Here is a 15,048-nt window from a genome sequence, read left to right on the forward strand (position 1 = left end):
ATTCAGTGTCCCGTTGTGTTTTATGCATATCCTCTTTTAGGTGTTTTAAATCAGATAACTTAATAGTTTTGTCCTGCCGAAAATTTCAATCTCTCTCTCTCTCTCTCTCTCTCTCTCTCTCTCTCTCCTGTTACATCTTGTTCAGCATTGCTTACTGGGTTATTTTCCGTGCTTTCAAAATAATCAAATCATTTCCTTGTTGTTATTAATTTAGCGTGGCTTCTATGATCCATGTTCCTAACTGCTTTTATGTAGAGTGCTGGGAACTCGAATCGATCTTTAATGGGTTTTTCACCTGAAAACTGGGAAAAAATTGACTGTGTAACCACATTATTTGAGACCGTAATATGAGTTAGGATTAGGAACGGTTGTCTGCCGTGCTTTTGCTAAAGTTTCCAGCAGTGTTTGTCTCCCTCTTCCTTCTCATAACAATCACGAAAGCATCCCTTCTCTCCACTTCAGTGAACTCCTCAATAAGAAAAGGAAATAATTTTGTTATTTTGAAAGCAAGGAAAAGAACATAGTGAGCAATGTTGAACAAGAACTAGGGGCAAACTAGTGGGATAACCCATGGAAACCGAATAAGAGTGTAGTTAGCAAGGTGTTAGAAGTAAGGTTTCTGCTTGGAGAGTAATGAATGAGTGGTATATGATTCTAGTGATCGTCTGTTGTGGGTGCCATGACTGTGAATGAGTTCAAGGTGAAGTATATGATAGACACTGCGCACATGTTGGATAGTTCTTCACATGGTGTTTGGTGCCTCCCTCGATGGGTATGAGGACAAAATTCAAGATAAATTGACTTCTAAGAGGGCCAAAAACTGTAGCTGGCCCTGAGTGAACATATTAATCTGAATAAGATATATTTGCTCAGTTTTTAATCATAATTGCGTTCCACCTTTCCTTTCCATTCCATTGTTACCCACTGCTCATTCACTTTCTTAATTAGTATACTTCACCATTAAGAGATGGCGCCACAACATATTGAAGAAAAGCTATATAGATTTCTCATGAAACTAGGTACTTGGAAAAATGGCAAAATAAAGAGTTTCCAAAAATGCTTTGTTTCCAGTGTAGTATATAAAATGGTAAGAAACATTTTTTATCCCAGTAGTAAGGTTATTTTATTTCGGAGTAGATTGTCAAACCACGACGTTTAATTTGAAAATTACAATGTGGTTTTTGTCTTTCTTGGTGCTTCATAAAGGTTCTTGCTACTGAGAAAACTGTTAATATGAAAAATTGAGAAAAAAAGAAAGGGGAGGTATTATTAATATCAATATTATTATTAATAAAATAAATTGAAATTGCTGTCAAATCACAATGACAACGAGAGAATGTCAGTGCTGCGACGGCGTCTCTGCCTTTTTGATCTAAATGTTGTAGTATCAACTTTTCAGTGATGCATGGATGTTTGCATTTGTCTTAACTATCTTCTCTAATGTGGAGATCAGCAATCATGGCACTCCAGAGTGACCGTATTTCTGAGCTATTTTAATTAAACTTTGAGGCTAGTACAGTACTGTAACTGGCCCCCAAGAACGAGTTACTGAGTCTACAATAATGTATTCATGGGGCGGGTTTGCCTGTTTGGGACACACAAAAAAAAAAGACTATGTTTCCGGGAGAAAAACCATACACCTCCATATGAGATTGGCTGGCTCACCTTTGAAAAGGCTTGATAAAAGTGTTCTTCGCGTCATAGACGGAAATCCAGGTGTTTCCGACCAAAGTGTTCCGTCGAAACCAATTTAGCTATGGAGACTTATGTGATTGTTTTTAGGAGAATGATTTTCATTACCTGGTGGAAGATCTCTGCTTACTGAAGGACGCAAATAGTTGAAAAAGGTATCATGTTTGGTTAACAGAGGTTTCGTGTCCTGATTATCTGACACTGCCATTTGTGGAATTAATATAAACAGGGATTCGAAATTCTTGACATGGAATATCTATTCTAATGAATCCACAAATTTTGTCCTTGTGGTGGAAGGAAAACTGCGTAAAGTGTGGTTTGTGTAGCTGAGATGAACAATAGCTGTTGAGGTTGGCGAACTGAAGTTCCATTAGGAATGATAAATCTGGTTTGATGACTAAGTGGTGGTGCTCATCGTTTTTATTACCGTTAAGGTTGATAAAGTGAACAGAGAAACTTTTTTAAGAATTGTAAATCTTATGAGTTTTCGTTATGTTTTATTTTTAATTTTTGGTTGCTTTATTGATTTTTGGTGTTGAGTTTCTATTGCACTTTTTGATTGTTGATGTCCAAAAATATGCTATTTAGCCATAAGTTTTGAAGCCTAATGGGCAGCTTGCCACTGTCTGTGAGCCAATCACAGAATAGCTGGCCCACAACTATCAGTAATATTAATTAACATCCGAGGTGGAGAGTACAGTAGACAGCTCACTATCACAACGTACAGACAGCCATCTCACGGTCCCTAATACTATATGTTCTGTCTGAAATAGTGTGGGTTCTATGGTCGATTTTCTTGAGTTTACAGGAGAAAAAAAACTCGCTTGCTCTTGCCAGAGATCGACTAACTCGAGAACTGGTTGAAAAAAAAAAAAAAGGCTTAGAGAAAAAGTTTCTCTAGTCCGAGAAACTTCTATCTTGAATCGAACTTAGAACGGTCTTTCCCGGGCGACCTAGTGTTATAAATGCAAACCCCATTTCTATTGAGTTACAAAGGCCGACTACTTTTTTTTTTTTTTTTGTGGAATTAGTTTGGGAGATTTTTTGTAATCCTCATTAAAACTATATTTCGTTAAGCAATTCTTCATTATGTATGTCGATAGATAAATAATGGATAGAGGTATGCCTATGCATTGAGAGACGACAGACTTACTCGCTCACACAGGGTAAATCATTTCCTCTCCATTCGTGTCCTCGACAGCTCCCCCTACATACCACCATAATTGGAATCTCTCCTGGCATAATCCTTGAAGTGTATCGTCTACTACCACACACTGAAGTGTATTGCTTATAGGAAGGGAAATCGGGACGGAAACCAGAGCTCTTACCCTTAATACCACACACGACGGCAAGCCATTTCAGGCTTCAGATTAGAAAGATGTTTCATTGCCGATAAAAGATATCACCTAGAGGTCTAGTTGGCATTTCCTTCGATTAGGGAAGATAAGCCTTTGCAGCAGCCAATACTCGCCAGAGTCCCATTTGTGGAAACAGGTTACACAGCAGAGGAAATAATAACACAGGTTACACCACGAGAAGGTGTAACCTGTGTTATTAAATTTATTCACAGACACTCACCACTTCTATCAACAATTGAGTCTACTCATGGCTCGCCAAGAGAAAAATTCAGCCCTCGTACTTTTTCTAACTACACTCCTAAACTTCGACGATAATTCCTTATACTTTCCTCACATTACTGAAACATTTAACCCACCTCCATCCTATAAAATTCTTTTACCAATTTGTATATCTGAGTTATTATTTATCCTTCATATAATTTCACAGTTCTCATATTATTTTGTTTACCAATTTCTGTAAATTCATCGTGTCTTTCTGTCCTCAAGATCATTGTAACAAGATCCAGACACGATTTTGAAGATGCAGGCGTAATAATAAAAATAAATTATAAAATAAAAACCTCTAACGCCTTTTCATTACTCAAAAAGAGTAAGGCTCTGTTTTTCAGGCCCGACTGGAGATTTTGCGGCCTCGGGAAAAGTTATTAGTGAAATCCCAACATATTTACAAAAAAGAATTGTTTTATCGAAAAATTGTATAATTTTATTAAACATAATTTATAAACATTAAATACATATTCTTAGAAATTTGAAAGTGCGGAGCCCCTCTGAGCGCGGTTCATCGGTCTGAGGCCCGAAAAACCGACGTGTGAGCCGGCCCTGACTGTTTTATCTTAATTTTTTGGAAAGCGGTATGCAGCCGTCGCCAACTTTCATCATTGCAGGCAGTTCAATCAATTTTTGCAATGCTAGACTAGACGAAAGTCTGGAATTTACTCTGTGTGTGTTGCGAGATTAAAAATGCTTTGCATTAAACTAATTAAACTAAAATTTTTAAAAAAATAAATTTTAGCCTATTTTTTCTACCCACTACCGGGTGAAGGCCTCTCCCATTGTGGGAAGTTTTGGGTCTACTGCTCCCATGGTGATCCAGTCCATATTGGGAGAGGACATAACAAACATCCATGCCTACGTGGGATTCGAGCCCACAGCCTGGGAAGAGGATATGCTAACCACTCGGCCAGCCAGGCCGGCACTTAAACTAATTTCATTCTATATTTTTAGCACTAAAGTATTCGTTAAATTGGTATTCATCTTAAGGATTTTAATTTTAAATTCATATGAGTCAGTTTTCTCTTGGTCGATCAAGTTTTTGTAACTTCAAACTTAAAACTTACCATTTTAAGGAATGTTTGAAAAATTTATTTGAATTCTCCAACACTGACTGACATGGTGTACTTATAATGCATGTAATTATATATCGAAGTTTTATTCATTATCGCTTTTTAATTTCAGATATTATAAATATATATACTTTCGCTATAAAAGATTGGACTTTGGTCTTCATTCAGCGTTTGTGATATGAAGGGGGGGGGGAGAGTCAAGGCCACCGATTATCAGAATCGTTCGTTCAGTAGTCTCATAAACTTGACCTTGGTTCCACACCTGCAGCGAAGCACGATCCCATAAATATATTTATGGTAACTTTAGGTTTCTATTAAATAGAGATCTATATTTACCTTGTTTCTAGAAATAACAGTTGATAATAACGCAGCGAATAAAATCAATAAATGTTGTGGATGTAAACTGCGAATCACTAAACTCTGACCACAGCGATAAAGATATCTGCATGTTTTTGGGTAGCCTAAGTGTATACATGCCCTACTTTTATACAAGTGTATAAACGTAGAGCAATAAGTATCCCCCCTCCCCAACACACACACACACACACGCGCGCGCGCTTTTTTTTAAGCGTCCTTTTATCTTAAAAGCTGGTAAACTATATCCTTATACACTGCTTGGAAAGAAGTCAACGAACCCCTCCTCTTCCATTGACAAGGCCCATCGTGCCATGTAACGAGTCACGTGCTTGTAACCTATATAAATTGGAAGAATATGATGCTTCCAAGTCAGTGCAACTGTGTCTGGGTGAAATGGCTGCGAGAAGGGAACTGACGGAGTTTGAAAGAAGCGCGATGTGATAGGATGCCATGTTGCAAACCTATCGCTTCGGCAAACTGTTGACAAATTTGGCCATTTCAGATCAACAATCAGCGATACCATACTGAGATCGAAAGCAGGAAGTCAACTGCAAGTGCTACCCTGTGTGGACGACTCACCGAAAGTGACCGTAGGGTGGGGGGGGGGGCCTCGCATTAAACGTGCCTTTCGATAGGTTGAATGCGGAGTTCCGGGCATCGACTGGAACATGAATCTGCAGAAAAGCATTGCGAACCGATGCTCACAACCAGTACAGCAACGAGGGTATGAAAAGCCTGTGGCAAGTGTCTAACTTGCGCCTCCCCCTAACCCCAAAATGACAAAAACTTTGAAACATTTAAATATAACAAGTTAAATTTTACTAAATGCCATATGTTAAATGCTTACTATTAACCCCATCAAAATTAGTTGCAGTGTGTTGCAGAATTTGTGTGTCTAAAGCAGCGTATTGCCAAAATTTAAAAATACAATATAAAATAGTGGACTTTTATATATATTTATTTATTTATATTTTTTACGTTTTGCGCCCCAAAATTACTTGCGCCCATGGCGAGCGCATCTTTCGCCACGCTGTCGTTACGGCACTGCTCACAACATGGGTTTCCATGGTAGGACCACAATATGCAAAGTGCCCACATTACCCGAACTAATATGCAGCTTTGTCTTCAGTGACACAAAGGGCGTGCACAGGGGCACATGGAAGCTTGGAAAGTTGAACTACTGCCTTGAGTCGTATCGAAACAATCAACTCAGTAGTTGGCAAGCTGTGGTAGAGTTTGCACGTGCATTTTTGTTGCTTTCTCCAGAAAAATAAGTGAACAGAATTTAGAATAGTGCATTAACATCGTTTTGTGCAAAGTCAAGCAAAAGCGCAAGTGAAACTCTAGACATGTTTAGACTAGAATGGTTTATAGTGTCGATGCCATGAAAATGTCTAGTGTATCCGAGTGACATAAGAAGTTTCAAGAGGGACGGAAAAAGTGAGTAACGACGCAAGAACTGCGTGAGCAGCTGAGAAAGAACTTAAGCACTTCAAGGCGATTAAGTATATGTTTAATGGTAGAACAATTAAATTTAGACATGAAAAAAAAAAAAAAAAAGTGAGAGAGATTTTGACGAACGAACATTTTTTTGCAAAGATGGGTCCGTGAATTTTCAGTGAAGGTAAAAATCAACAGCGACTTGATGTTTGTTCTGATCTTGCTTCGCATTTGGCTATTTATTATAGTTATTACTGGAAATAATACTTTGATTCCGAGACAAAATTGCTAAAGCCTACAGTGGAAAACAGCATCTTCACCAAGACGGAAAAGGTGCAAATGTCACGATCGTAGATCATGACATGATTTTTTATTTTTTCGATCGTTCACTTTTATTTCGCATGGACAGACACTGAACCAGCATTGTTATTTAAAAGTGCTGGAAAGTTACGTTTACGCAGATTTTCGGGTGAAATGGCAGTAATAAAAGACAAATTTGGCCATTTCAGATCAACAATCAGTGATACCATACCGAGATCGAAGCGCTTCCTGCGCTTCGATCTCGGTATGGTAATTGCAAGTGCTGCCCTCTGTTGACGACTCACCACCACACTCACCGTAGGGTGTCCCGCATTCAACGTGCCTGCCGACAGGTTGAATGCAGAGTTCCGGACATCGACAGAAGACAAGTTCTAGAAATTTCTGAACCACTATGACAGCGTCGTCTAAGTGCATTGCTGCACAAGGGATTACTGTGAAGCTGATTGTGGCCACTGTCTACTATCAGCAAATAAAGTTTTTACAAGTGCATTTCGGGAATTTAATTGTCACACCGAGTATGTGACTTGTTTAACCAGAAGATCTGAGCATGAAGCACATATCATTATCATCATCTCAAGACTAACAATTTTTAACCAAAATCGGAATCACACGTCCAGTGGGTTTCGCATTCGCCAGTTCTGCAAGGATTCCTTTTTTTTTCTTTTTCTTTTTTTTTTTTAAGTCTGGAAAACCAAAGTTTTAAACCACAAATTTCATGATGTCAAGGATATTAAGCAAAACTCGCAAAGATTCTTTTCAACATTCCTAACATATTTCGTACAGTGAAATAGGATAATTAACAAAACATTTCACATCAAACGCACAGCTGAGAAGAAAAACTTGGATAAAGCAAAGATAAAGATCCAAAGGTTCACAGATTCACTTATTATGTAATTTTAATGAGTATTAATAAGAATATACCTAACATTTTCCATCTTGCACGACTTTAGTTGAATGGTTGAATGTTGGTCACATGCGGGGCCCGATCCGAGAGTATCTGATGCACCTAGGCAAAGAAAATTTAGGCGCCCCTGTACATTGTCTCTCTATATATATTTTGCCATACTCACACAAGCACACGTACACTTACACATGTGGATATTTATAAAAAGAATATCATTATGAACATTAAAAAAATTTATTAATCAAAACCAATACATTTGTATACATATAGATTACTCCTAATATCTGTATAGCAAGAAAATTATTACATCTTAAATACAAAAATTATGAAAAATTAATCTTCTGGGCTTTTGCTTTGGAAAAGTTTTGAATTAATTCATCTATATTGATTGTAGACGCAATTTCATGCTCTATAGATATTATTGTTAGACCAGTGAGTCGTTCCTGAGCCATCGTAGAGCGAGTATAAGTTTTTGTAAGTTTTAATTTCGAGAAACTCCTTTTTGAACTTGAAGGAGGAAAAATCTCTGCACTTGAGGTTAAGTATACAAAGCGTAGGGGAGTGGAAGAAATAGAGAAAGGCGAAAATAATGTAGAATCATCAGCGAGCACCAGGAGGGCTTGACTTATTTCAGTTTTTTATTATTAATCAAGGTTTTACTAATTTTTTTTTTCTAAGGTTGTAATTTTCCCCTGAATTATGTGGCAAAATCTGGCACTCCGAAGTCCTAGCACCCCTAGGCGATTGCCTAGTTCGCCTAATGATGAAACCGGTCCTGGTTACATGAATATGTACAGGTCCTAACTAATTAATTCAACAGCTGATAAAACAATATCAGCTGTTGCTATCACATTTAAATACTATGTTAGTGAATATCACTCTCTGAGATCTGTGATTAACCGTATTAAATTTTACCTTACTCAGAATCACATAACTCTTTAATATATGGATCTTCCTAAAATGCCACACATTACTGAATTGGAAAATGACATTTTGTGACTGTGGGGAGGGGGGAGATATCGAGAAAAGAATCTCACTTATTACTGAAAATATGAAGCGGTCCAAAAATATAATTTAAAAAAAAAATCAGATAATAAAATAAATCCTTGAACGCGTTTTATTCCTCATAAACGGATAGGCAGAGCTGTTTTAGTCTTAAGGCGTGGTGGGAGATGGATTTCATCGCCGTGGATTTCACCGGTGTGAGATCACCACCCCGTTTATTAGAGGACTGAAGTGGTTTGAAAAAGAGTTTCCATGTTTGGTCTCTAGAGCAGGGTTTCTAGACTAGATACAAATAAATTAAAAAATATATATATAATTGATAAGCAATAAAAAAAATCCTTAGTTGCTAGAAATTCATACATTTGTCCCACAATGGTACGAAAGTATCTATTCCTCGTACACATGAAGTCTTTCTAACCAGGAAATAAAGCCATACTGATCCTGATCCATGTTGACTACAAATCACTTGCCAGTCCAGATGTTCTTTCTGAGCTCCGAAAAGATGGAAATCATCTCACTGTCCGATGCTGGGCACATTTTCCAGAAATGTCAGGATCTTAGGCAGTGTCAGTCAATTTAATGCTTCTTTCTTCTCTAAATAAGGCTCGAAATATACATACACACTGTAAGTACGGTGTATACGTGTTTAGATAAAATATCAAAATTATGGTAAAAATTAAAAAAAAAAAAATTTAACATGAAAAAATATTGTTTATTATCGATAAAAGCATACCTTTTAGTATAATTCAAAATTACTTAAAAATAAAATCATTATCATAACCCCAATAATGTTCAAAAATAAAAACTATAACAAATGTTACGTCTTTTTTACAATTGTAATGTCCAAATGTTTAAAGAGACGGAGTAAACACGATATGCACTACGAACACTCTACTACTGGTGCAAACTGCATATAAACAACAGTGGAACTGCGCGACGGACAGTGCCGCATTACGCTAATAGCTCGTATCTCACTATGACGTGCGTATGCTTACGCCTGTAGCAATATGACACTGATAAACACAGTGCTGCTAGCGTCCTTCGCCCTCCTAAGTGCTACAAGATGGATTTTTATTATTTTTATACAAAATAAGAGAATTGTATAGGATTGTTGATGATAAAATTAAATATTACAAGCAAATATAAATAAATTAATAAATATATTTATATATCGAGAAAAATTGAGGTGCTGCAGTTCCGCAGTGCCTATGCACGAGCCGCCCCTGATTAAACTCAAACCTGTTTCAGTGACTAACATTTACTCCATACACTTCTGCTAACAGACGATGATTCCATCATGTTTCCCATCGTAGTGCAATCATTGTTATCGTATCAAACATGATACGATAACCATGCTAGTGTGAAGAAAAAGACGATTTACAGAACATTTGATCGTGTCTTGCATCGAGACTGCTCAATATATTGCATCTTAGGGTCTACCTGCCGCCCTCTGTAATTGGGTAGCAAGCTCTTAAATGTAAAAAGACAAAGGTGGCAAAAAAAAAGGCAGATGGCAAAATATTGTTATGACTGTCAAACTAATTCAATCCTGCCAGGAAGTACAAGAAATTTCACTAAATCCGTCAGTAGTAATCGCTATGAAACAATCAAGCACACTATCCGGACTGCTTGGAAAATATTTCATCGTTTGAACAGTTCTTCAGTTGGACAGACTTGGAGAACCTTAACATTAGGACGTGGCGAACCTTAATAGCAGGCTTTTCAACTGGCGGTGAGTTAGCCAGTCTCATATAAAGGAGGCGGAGGAAGAGTGTCCTTTTGGAAATACTAGTTTTTAGCTGAACAGGCTAGAGTAGCAACATGATTAAAAGACATAATACGCTAGCCTTAGTTGCTTCGGCTGTAATTCCAAAAGAATCCAACTCGCTCTGTAGATCTCCCACAAGCCATTGAAAACATTCTTGGTAGTGTTGTAATCCAATGTAACATCTGTTCTGGTCCACCAAAAGCATTATTCCAGTTTTGTCAACATGTTCTTCACTGTTGATTTGCAGCAGTACAATCAAAAGCACAGTAAAGCAGGAATGAGCGACTCTGGCCAAAATTTGGAGATTATACGAAAAAAGTATCGCGAATGCTATTCTGATAAATTTGTGACTATGATTATATTTGGATATTTCACTTCTTTTACATTTCATGAAAAAAAAAAAGATATAGGTTATAAATAAAAAAAAATAACAAGATGCATATTATTTGCTATAAACTTAACATCAGTATGTTTGGGCGAAAAGGTAGTACTCCCGCTCTTCAAAGAACAGGCTATTGGTTAGAATGCCATTGTAGAGATGGAGGTTTGGTTTGTAAAGGTCTAGGTGAATTTCATTGCCTGACACGAGATCACTCTCCTGTTAATTGGAGGCCTGCCTTGATAAATTTCCATGTTTGGTCTCTAGAACAGTTTCCAAATAATCTAACTCTTAGTTCAACCACAGTACTAATGTACCATTGGTTTACAATCTAGATTCATCAAAATAAAATTAAATTTAAAAAAAATGAATCTCAAATATTTTATTCAACTAGCATTTCTCTAATGCAAAACTAGACTCATCACAGTTAACACATTAACTGTAAAAACTGTTAAGGAACGGTCAACTCAAGTATTGTAGTATTTAATTGTCCTGAAAATATAGTCCTTTGGAAATGGTGTTTGCATCATAGCGCTAGGTCACGTAAAGAAAGACCGTTCGATTCTAGTCGTCAACCAGAGGAACTTCGACCATTTTCCGAGTTAGTCGATCTCTGATAAAGGCAAGTTGTTTTTCTCTCTCAAACTCGAGTTTTTACTCTTGAAACTCAAGAAAATCTAACAATAGAACTCAAACTGTGTATGACAATAACAAAGTGTTAGGAACATGGAGCGCGAGATGAGGATGAAGTACTCTCTTCCTCTGATCCCAATTAAAATCATGGACAATCTTAGAACAGCTCTCATGATTGGCTGCCTCTCTCTCTCTCTCTCTCTCCCAGTTCCGAAACGTTAGAGCTAAATGACCTCATCTAGGCGTTCGAGGATTTATAAATAAATAACATGTATGAAACAACTGATTTAACACGTCATAAAAGTTAATTTGTCTAATAAAGATACGTGAAATGTTCTTTTTTTTTTTTTTTTTTTTTTTTTTTTTTTTTTCCGAGTAACCCTCTCCCAGATGCGAGTAATCAAAAAGGAACCATTCTTGTTTTGGTTAAGTTGATGGAGAAAGAGTTAGAAGATTATATATGAATAATTTTGTAGATACTTTTGCAACCTTTACTATGATGAAGTCGTTTCCTGTCATTTAATACAGCTTCAGCGATTAAGCCATGATGGCATAACCTTGACCTTTCATCTGTTCATAATAATATAAGGATTACATCGGTGTCGAAAATTTAATCCTTATAAGATCCAATATAAAATTCTTTATTTTCCTCAAAAATGTCTATCTGTGGAAGTCCCTGACATACTTCTAGAAGCCGACATACTTTTTGCTGAGTGATATCCATTTGGAAATGCCCCTATATTATTATTATTTGACACCTCCAGGGAGTCCAAGGACTCATCGAGGGAGGGCACCTACTCTACAACTGCGTCTCCACCATTCACTGACCGTAACTACACCAACGCCATCTACCGCCGATCACCACTTGTATTTCACACAGACAATCACAAACATCCATGCCCACGGCGGGATTCGAATCCGCAACCTTTTGGCTGGAGAGCGGATACGCTATCCACTCGGCCAACCGTTCGCTTAAACACTTCCAGTCATTTGAAATAGTAAACCAAGACAGTTTATGGCTTTAACTTCCTTATGAAATGAAGTGAATTTCAGATGAATATAACAAAGTGTATTACAGATTTGCTAAGTTTAATATTTTATTGATACTATTACGAATAAACATGACAATGTCTCTCATATTTCGTTTTAACCCTAACTAATGGGGATTTACTACCTCTACGAGCAACTATTTCACTTTCCCACCATGCAGTAAACTACCTTCTCCTTACAACATTCAGAATATTCTTATATGTCTTGTCTTAAGCTTTTCACGAACCACTTTAGCTATGAACTTCACAACCGCGACCGTCTCGAGGATAAGGTGGTTAGCCCTATGTCTGTCAATGCGTGTGTTCACGGCCGGTTTGCCTGTTCTGGGGCCGAAAAACCCAAGTTTCCGAGTGGGGAAAAAACCCTTATCTCTTTATGAGACCGGCTAACCCATTAGTCGAAAGAGACCAGATAAAGGTTCCTCACATCTTGGACGGGAATCGAACCCAGGTCTTTCCGACCAAAGGAAAGACCTGGGTTCTATATCGACTACGACTATAGAGACTCATGAATATTGTTATAAAATGCCAAGAATGACCTTTAAAAGGTCATTTTGGCAGTTTTATATATGAATTTTTTATGGGAAAACTGAAAGTTTCCCTATAAAATATTTCCCGTATCTTCCCACTAGGCCTCCTTTAATAATTCGTTTCTTAGTAATATTACCTCCTCGAAACTCATCTAAAATCCACATTTTCTCAATCCGTTCTCATTCCATGGTATTATTATTACATTTAATGGTATTATTACAATATAGCTTCAGCAGTACATCATATACTACCCACGACACATTTTATCTGTTAACTGCAGTGTTCGTCGCTGGACATCGCTGGCCAAGTTGTGTTTTATGCAATAAAAACCAAAGTTTCAGGAAAGAAAGTCATTGCTATCTCTGTGTAAGAAAGGCTAACTACCATCGATTGGAAAAGGTCGTAAAGATTCCTCTCATTGACAAGAATACAATTCAGGTCTTTTGTCTTTTCTTTTTTTTTTTTTAATAGAAGGGCAGACATTTCTTGTTATTTTTACATTGCGCTACAGAGGCACTCTAATGTTTAATATCTACCTTTGAATTCTCTCCAGCTTCCTCATTCCCTCTCCATTCTCCATCCTCTGAAATTGAAACGATAAAATTAGTGCACACTAGTTCAAATTCGTTTGGATTCAAACACGTTTTTTGTCGCTGTTGTTTTGGTATGCATATTTCCTCTGAATTGCAAATTTAAATTTTAATTGTATAATTAAATTAAAATAAATGTTATTTTTATAAACTATTAAAATCAATGAGTAATATATAAAAAATAACAACCGTCTAACTCGTTTTTCCGAAAGGTAGGGATTTTTCAGCTCTAACGTTTTTGGAAATCAGTGGACAGCTAATCTCGACTCGGCTGTCAACGGTAACTGAGACGATGGCTATCTGAATATTTTTCAAGACATTGAAGAAAAAAAATAACAAATTGCCGCCATCTCGTGATTCTAAACCATAACATTCGCATTGTTGGAATTTGCGTTAGTGTTATGGTGGATGTTTGCTGAGATGTGGAGTTAAAACTTAAGTTTTAGGAAGGAAAAAAAAAAAAAAAAAACCCTACTTGTCTGTGCCAATATTGAAATCTGAGACCCTCTTCAGGGACACGCCAAGGGTATTTGCCACCTGAGTACAAATTTTTATCATCCGCTCCTAATACTGCATTGTATAATCTAAATTAGATATTAGCTACATAAAATGCCGCCCTATCAATGTTGTCGCCCGGGTGCGGTGCACCCCTTACACCCTCGGGTTGGCGCGGCCCTGACCCTCTTATTTCTTATTTCCTCCATTTTCCCTGATTTCGGCCAGTTCTCGAGTTAGTCAATTTTGAGTAACTCGGAAACGGGCTGAAAGCACTCCTTGAAAGACTTCCTCTACTCTGCGACGATAATCGAATCTCTAACCTTTCTTCTGGCAGTATCAGCATTAAGGAACCAGAAACCCGTGCCACAAGGCTAGGCTTCACAGGCCCATGTATTATATATAATATTATATATATCCATGTTATTTAATTAACATAGTTTAATAATTAGTAAAGGCAAGAACGCATGAAACTTAAAATGACTTCTGCAGGATATATAAGGCTGAAAAAAAAAAAGTTTGGAACTTATGATTACATTACATGTAATCATAAGTTCCAAACTTTTTTTTTCTTCTCAGATTATCAACACTGATCATCCACGGCAACATTGCTACTGCTTATTTCAGAATTTTTCGTGCACGTTCTCTAGTCCTGTAGCAAGTAACGAATATATTATTTGTGAAATACATAATTAACATGTGTATAAAATCAATTTGAGGAGTCTTATACTGTAACAGTGTGTGTGTGTGTGTAAAACCTTGTTTATGTTTTACTTTACTAACACACACACACACGCACGCACGCACACACAGGGAAAGGCTAAGACGCTATTGACACAGATATTTAGCTCAAGAAAAGCATAATTTATGAGCGATTCATGACACTGGGAGAGGCTGTTATCTTTACAAGAAAATAGTAAAAAAAAAAATAAAAAGAGGAAGTTAAGAACTGTGTTATTGGGGGTATAAGCAAGAAAGAAATAATTGAGAAGGATAAATTGTGGCTACTGAAGGCTAGAAAGTGTAGATAAGCAGCTTTCGCTACACGTATTAAATTTCAAATTTGGAATGCATATTTGAACTCTACACAAATATCAGATTAGCATGCTCTGTAGATTTGTGTGTGTGTGTGTGTGTGTGTGTGTGTGTGTGTGTGTGTGTGTGTGTGTGTGTGTGTGTGTGT

The sequence above is a fragment of the Typopeltis vanoorti genome, chromosome 20, assembly GCF_054136105.1.
Source record: "Typopeltis vanoorti isolate ZY-2024b chromosome 20, IOZ_Tvanoo_1.0, whole genome shotgun sequence".
NCBI classification, from domain to species: domain Eukaryota; kingdom Metazoa; phylum Arthropoda; class Arachnida; order Uropygi; family Thelyphonidae; genus Typopeltis; species Typopeltis vanoorti.